Raw genomic sequence first — 7,369 nt, 5'->3', positions numbered from 1 at the left:
CTTTTATAAAATCCTAATTTCTAACCCTAATTCCCAAATTGAATCAGAAACCCTAATTCCTAAATTAATTGAGAAACCCTAACCCTTCACCCAATACACACGCACACTGAACATAGAGGGAGACAGAGGAGAGTGCGAGAAGAGAAGAGAGGGAGGAGAAAGGAGACGGCGCTGGCTGAGGGGACCTCGCCGCCGTCGCCGTCGAGCTGAGGGAAAGAGAGGGAGCTTAACCGCGCCGTCATCCAACCAGTCGCGTCTGTTGCCTCACCGCCGCCTCCTCCATCGCGTGCTACTGCCGGCCTAGAAACGCGGCCACCACGCCTTACTGTCGACCTAACCACGTCGCCGCCGACCCGTGACGCTGCCTCTAGAACCGCGCGAAGGACTGAGGGAGGAGAGGGAGAGAGTTCGCGTCGGAGGAGAGAAGGAGCTCGTGCCTCACCGCCGTCACCCATGGAGCCACGAGTTGCGCCGGTCGCCGCCATGTCGCGTCGGAGAGGAAGCCTGAGACTGAGCAACGCTGGGAAAGAGGAAGACGCGGGCTGGAGGAGCTGCATCCAGTCGCTGTTTTCGTGCCACTGACCGCCGCCGTTCCGCCGTCGCCGTCAAAGGGGTTCTGCCAGGAGAGAGAAGACCGGCGTGCGTGAAGAAGAAGGGGAGAGGTCCGAGGCTGAGATGGTTCCCGTCACTGCCGTTCTGATTATGCCGCAGCTTGTCCAGGGTTCCAGCTCGTCCCTGTTCCCTGTTCAGCCTTCGCCAGAGCGCTATCATCGGATAAACACTACTAAAACTGGGCCAAATTCACCTATAATGCTACATATTGCGGTTGCTGCCGTTCTGATTTCTGTATGTTTCAATATTGAGGTAGTGGATTTAATGTTTTTAATTTAGAATGCTTACAAAGTTATTTGGATAAGCGCAAAGGGTTAACAATGGTTAATAATCTCTTAGTTGACATGAATGACTTGAAATGGATTTGTAGTTAGTTAATTGTTGTGATTATTCTGAGCTGTGATTGAATTTATATGCTGCTGTGATTAATGATTAATTTAGTATAATTTACTAAATTGAAGTATGTCGAGTTAATTATTGAAAAGCTATCGTGTGGATAATTGCTGAATTGGTTGAAATCTGGTTGTGAATTGTATTTTGAATTACTGATTTTTGTGATAAGTTGGCTGAGATTCTGATCTTGAACGAGTTATTTTGAATTATTTGATGTTGAATTGGAATTTTAATATATTGGAATGGTTGTGAAATGGGCTTGTGATGGGTTGAAATTGATTGAAATGTGACTGTGAATGGTAATGTTATTTATTAAATTGAAATATGATGAGCTAATTATTGAAAGGAATGTATTTGAGAAAAGTTAGTTGTGGTGATTGCTCTGTGTTATGATTGAAGTTGGATGCGGATGTGAATTGAATTTGGGTTACGGTTGTGATATTGACTGGTTTTGTTATCGCGAGTAATTAACTGATGAGATTTACTTTGGTTTGAGGCTGTCAATGTCTTTGGGCTTTGTTGTGAGTGTTTGAAGCTATAATTGATATTGGTTTTTCAGATTTTGATGGAATTGTTGGAAGGTTCTGATTCTATGTGGTTATACTGAATTAGTTGAGTTGTGTGACTGTATTCTAGTTATTGAGAGTAAGTGCTTCTTGTTGTTTTTAGTTACCTAATGTATCGGATTGGCTGTAAAATTGACTTGTGACTGGTTAGGATTGGTTTTGGTAGATGTTAATGTTGGTTCATGATTAATTAGAATTAAGTTTGAGAACTATTAAAAGATTGAAGTTTGATTACCAAATCATTCTCTTCAAATTTGACTTTTAAAACTAAATAGTAACTTTGCTGAAGAGTAAATGACATTAAAATAATTAGAATTATGAAAGGCTAATTTTTGGGATTACTAGTCGATTGAGTTTAATTTTGAAAGGACTCTGTGATATGAGAAAAGTAAATATGAATTTATGAGATTGGAGTCGGATTGATGGATTAGTTGGAATTGTGGAGTATAATTGATTTGTTAAATATTATGAATTGTGAATATCTGATTGATTGAGAATTACCTGTTTGAAGATTGTTGGGAAAAAGGATGGTGATTAGTGGAGAAAGTGGGAACCCGTAAGGGTGGCTAAGTCCGAGTTTTAGGGGAGGTGCTGCCGAAATTTTATGAAAATCTGAGGTTTCATTTGAAAAGTTATTTTAGAAGCTTTGAATTTGGAAAATTATATTACTTGAGTTTTATTTAGTTAAGAAAGGAATTATAATATTTTGAGTTCGATTTACCAAAGAAAAGTCTGTAAAGTTTTAATGACAGAAAAACAGACAGAGATTAGTGAACGAACTAGGGCAACCTAGTTAGTCCTTGAATTGCGACTAGGGTTAGGTATAATATGAAAACTTAAAATGTTTCAGTATAGACTTAATGAACCTATACTTGGGACAGACTAACTATTCATACCGAAATTTACATAAGCTTTAAATACATACGTTAAGAAGAGAAATCAGAGCAGAGTAGAGAAACACAGAGAACAGAGTAATCAGAGTAGAGTAAAGAGATAAAGAGAAGAAGAGTAATATAGATATAAAGGAAAGAGTAATCAAAGAAAAGTAAAGAGATACAAAGAACAGAGTAACCAGAGCAGAGTAAAGAGATACAGAGAAAAGAGAAACCAGAACAGAGTAAAGAGATATAAAGAGAAGAGTAATATAATAAAGAGATATTTATATATATATTAGTTGCTTGATGCAACCCAGAGCTATATATATTAGTTGCTTGACGCAACCCAGAGCTACATTTAATATAAATTAGTTGCTTAATGCAACCTAGAGCTTCTGTAGGGAAACTAAGTTACCTACAGCTATTTTTCGCTTCCCCATAGCAGAGCAGAGTATATATATATTTTCCTGCAGTAAGCAGAGGATGTCTTAGATGAGCAGCTATTATTATATGCGCATTTATTTAGGAACGGAAAATCGTATCCGGGAAATCGGGATTACTCGTGACCGGGTAAATGTCGGGATTGCGGGTAGCCAACCGACACGTGAGCTCATGGGCTGCTTAGGATAGACATGCATCATATTGTTTGTGCATATGCATTTGATCGTGTTGCTTGTCTTGTTTCTTTGTGATTGTGCTGCTTGTCTTGGTGACTTGCTTGTGTGTTTGATTAGATATTTTTGTTGATGCTTTGAGCTTAGTGAAGTATTGAGGAATGGTATTTGTGAAGTGAGGTTTGGGTATATTATTTATGTTGCTGATTTACTTAGTTATTGTGATGGTTGAGGAATGCTATTTGTAGCTGAAAAATTGCTAATGCGGTTGAGACTTTATTTAAGTAATATGATTTAAAGAAAGGGATTTAAACGGGTTCATTTAAGTCTTAAGAAATTTTGAAAAGTTTTGATAAAGAAAACTACATTTGAAACTGGAGTTAATTATTTGCATGTTAATCATTACTTTTACGGCATTCCCATTCCCTACTGAGAACGTGTGGTTTGTTCTCACCCCAAAATCTTTCACCCTTTCAGTGACACAGGTTCGAAGACTCAGTTTGAAGCTGCGGATGATTGTTGGACTATATTTATGAGTTAAGTGTATGAGTTAATTTGCTTTCATAGAGTTCCCTCGCCCTTATTGCTTAAGATTTTTATTTTATACAGAGGGATAGGATTTGTATCTGAGTTTTATTTGAAATCTTTTGTATGACAGATATTATTATTAATAATTATGTGATTATTATTACTTGGTGATGTTTGCTATATGATTTTAAATAATAAAAACAAAATTTTTCTGGAATTTTCTATAAAACTAAAACGCGATATCGAACCAAAGGCTCAATAGTAAATAGTTAATAAAGGAAAGCAGGTTGGTAATGCCTTACTTTCGGTACGATCATGATGTACTGGAAGTTGGGTCGTTACACAATGCACATCCTCCATCTTGTGACTGTTCTTGTAGGGATGAGTTCATTCCTTTCATTGGGTACTACAGTGATTCCTCCTTTCTTGGGGACCACTTGGACGGGGATGACCCATGGGCTATCCGAAATTAGGTAGATCATCCCTCCTTGCCACAGCTTCATGACTTTCTTCTGTACCACTTCTTTCATGACTGGTTTTAGCCTCCTTTGGGGTTCGATGGATGGTTTGGCATCATCTTCCAGCAGTATCTTATGCATGCATATGGCCGAACTAATTCCCTTCAAGTCAACGAGGGCCCATCCAATGGCATCCTTATGCTTTTGTAATACTTGGAGTAGTTCATCCTCTTGTTCTTGGCTGAGGGTTGAGTTTATGATCACTGGGTAACTTTCATTCTCTCCTAAATATGCATATTTGAGAGTGGGCGGCAGTACTTTGAGTTCAAGTTTGGGTGCTTCTTTTCTTTCATTCTCCTCCTCTGGTGTGCCCTGAACATGAATCTCCGCTGTTGCAGCCTCTTCGCTTTATGCTGATTCCTCTTCCGTTAACCCATCAAGTTCTTCTTCTTCAAATATCTCTTGTACTGCATCTTCCAGTGAATCGAACCTCATACATTCTCCCAATGGTTCTTGTGGGTAGCTCATGGCCTTGAACACATTGAATATCATCTTCTCATTGTGTAATCTTAGGGTAAGTTCACATTTTTTGGACATCAATGATAGCTCCAGCAGTGGCCAATAATGGTCTTCCCAGGATGATAGAGGCCTTGGCTCCCTCCTTCATGTCCAACACTACAAAGTCTGCTGGGAAGATAAAATCTCCTACCTTCACCAGCAAGTCTTCTACTATGCCATGAGGAAACTTGAATGATTGGTCTGCCAGTTGTAGGGCCATTTTTGTTGGCTTGGCCTCCTCAATCCTCATTTTTCTCATCATAGCTATAGACATCAGATTTATGCTGGCTCCTAAATCACATAGGGCCTTTTCCACTGTGATTTCCCCTATAATACAAAGAATCTGGAAGCTCCTAGGATCCTTCAATTTCTGGGGTAGTTTGTGCTGAATGATGGCACTACATTCTTTGGTTAGTATTACAGTTTCGTTGCTCTTCCAGCTTCTCATCTTGGTCATTAATTCCTTCAAGAACTTGGCATAGAGCGGCATTTGCTCTATTGCTTCAGCAAAGGGTATGTTAATCTGTAGTTTCTTGAAGATTTCCAAAAATCTTGAGAATTGGTTGTCATCCCCCTTCTTTTTCAATTGCTGAGGGTATGGAGCTTTTGGAACGTCTGGCTTCAGCATTTCTCCTTTTTGTTGTGAATTGGGAGTGGGAACATGGACTTCATCTCGTTCCTCTTCCCCTTCATTTGAGTTCTTCTCTTGTGATTTCTCGAAAGTTTCCTTCAATTCCTTCCCACTTCTGAGGGTGATAACCTGACATTCCTCCCTTGGGTTTGAATCAGTGTTGCTGCACAGGTTATGGCTGGGAACTTGCTTAAATAGGTAGCCAATTTGTGTCTCAAGTTTCTTGATGGCACCATCTTGATTCTGCATATTGGACCGCACTTCCTCTCGGAACATTTTACTGTCTTGAACTTCTTTGCATATACGTTCAAGTAGATTTTCGATCCTTGAGAGTCTATCTTTGGATGATGGTGAGTTGAGATTGGAGGGATGAGAAGGGCCATTTTGGTTTTGATATGGATGTTGAGAGGTGTTGCTAGGTGGGTGCTGATATGATCTCTGTGTGGGATGTTGGTGAGCTGCATTATTGTTGGGGTTGTAACGTCTCTGATCTTGGCCTTGATCTTGTTGATTTCCCCACCCAAAGTTTGGGTGGTTCCTCCAACCAGGATTATAAGTTTTGGAGTATGGATCATGGGTCTACCTAGGTAAGTTTCCAATGTAGTTGGCTTGTTCCTGATCATCCTCTGCCTCTGCATTCACTCCTTCTTGAGCTGTTGATGAGGTAGTGATTGCTGCTACTTGGTTCCTTTCCATCTTCTTGGTAAGGTCAGCCAGCTGCTTGGTGATCATCTTGTTTTGAGCCAGCAGTGCATCCACGTTGTTTACCTCTATCACTCCTCTAGTGTTGCCTCTTTCAGAAGCATAGAAGTAGTCATTCTCAGTTACAGTCTCAATGACATCTATGGCTTCTTCAATGGTCTTCTTCTTGTTCAGAGATCCCCTGGATGAGTGGTCTACTACCTTCTTTGATTCATAAGAAAGGCCTTCATAAAAAATGTGTAACTGCACCCATTCATTGAACATATCTGGCGGGCACCTTCTTGTCAAGTCCTTAAACCTCTCCCATGCTTCATAGAGAGTTTCACCATCTTGATTCTTTGAGGAGTATAGAATCTCAACCTGTTGATTCTTTGAGGAGTATAGAATCTCGCCAGGAATTTGTTCACCACATCTTCCCAGGTTGTTAAACTCTCCTTCGGGAAAGATTCCAGCCATTTAGATGCTTTGTCCTTGAGTGAAAAGGGGAACAAAAGCAATCTATAGGTGTCAGGATGAACACCATTAGACTTCACAGTACCACATATCCTCAGGAAGGTGGTTAGATGTTGATTGAGGTCTTCTTGGACACTTCCTCCAAATGAACAGTTGTTCTGAACAAGGGTGATGAGCTGTGGCTTTAGTTCAAAGTTATTGGCATGTGTGGTTGGCTTTTGGATGCTACTTCCACATTTTCCTCGGTTTGGATTTATATAAGAGCCTAAAACTCTTCTCTCTTGTCCAGCATGATACACTGGACCTTCTCTGCCATGGTTGTGAGCCTCTTCTTCATGATGGTTCTCCATATTCTCATCCATGTCTGGGTCAAAATACTCCTCCTCTTCCTCAGCATTAACAACTCTCTTTCCTCTTGCTTTCCTCCTTAGTCTAAGGAAGGTCCTCTCAGGTTCAGAATCAAAGGAAGTTGAAGCCCCGCTTCTTCTACCTGTCATACAACCAACAAGGCACAAGCAAGAAGGAGATAAATGCAGGAAGTATTCTTGTCAGAAATGCTGTTAGTGTGAGTGATACAATATATCAAACATTTAGTGGGTTAGTGAACTGAGTTGTAACAAATAAGAGAACACCACAAACGGGTAAGGGGTAAAGGAAAGAAAATAACTAAAAATGAAAGTAAATCACTCAAACAGAAATTAAATCAAACAAAAGAAAAATGCTCAATCTAGTTTTCCACCAATTTAATCATTGTTGATACAAAATTAATCCCCGGCAACGGTGCCATAAACTTGATGCATGGAAACTTGTCTCTCAACAAATTTTCCTCGGCAAGTATACCGAATTGTCGTCAAGTAAAAACTCACAATAGAGTGAGGTCGAATCCCACAGGGATTGATTGGTCAAGCAACTTTAATCAGAGGAATGTTCTAGTTGAGCTAAGCAAAAATTGAGTTGACACTTGCAGAAACGTAAATGG

General features: G+C 40.0%; 1 non-coding gene across 1 annotated transcript; it reads left to right on the top strand.

The window, feature by feature from the left end:
* The first annotated feature begins 6,196 nt into the window (after nucleotides 1-6,196).
* Nucleotides 6,197-6,305, top strand: LOC112746179 (small nucleolar RNA R71). Its single transcript, XR_003174074.1, has one exon. It is a non-coding gene; the product is annotated as a small nucleolar RNA R71 (small nucleolar RNA).
* The last annotated feature ends 1,064 nt before the right edge of the window (nucleotides 6,306-7,369 follow it).

Source organism: Arachis hypogaea, chromosome 14, assembly GCF_003086295.3.
Source record: "Arachis hypogaea cultivar Tifrunner chromosome 14, arahy.Tifrunner.gnm2.J5K5, whole genome shotgun sequence".
Lineage (NCBI taxonomy): Eukaryota > Viridiplantae > Streptophyta > Magnoliopsida > Fabales > Fabaceae > Arachis > Arachis hypogaea.
This window is presented reverse-complemented; position numbering and strand designations above follow the sequence as displayed.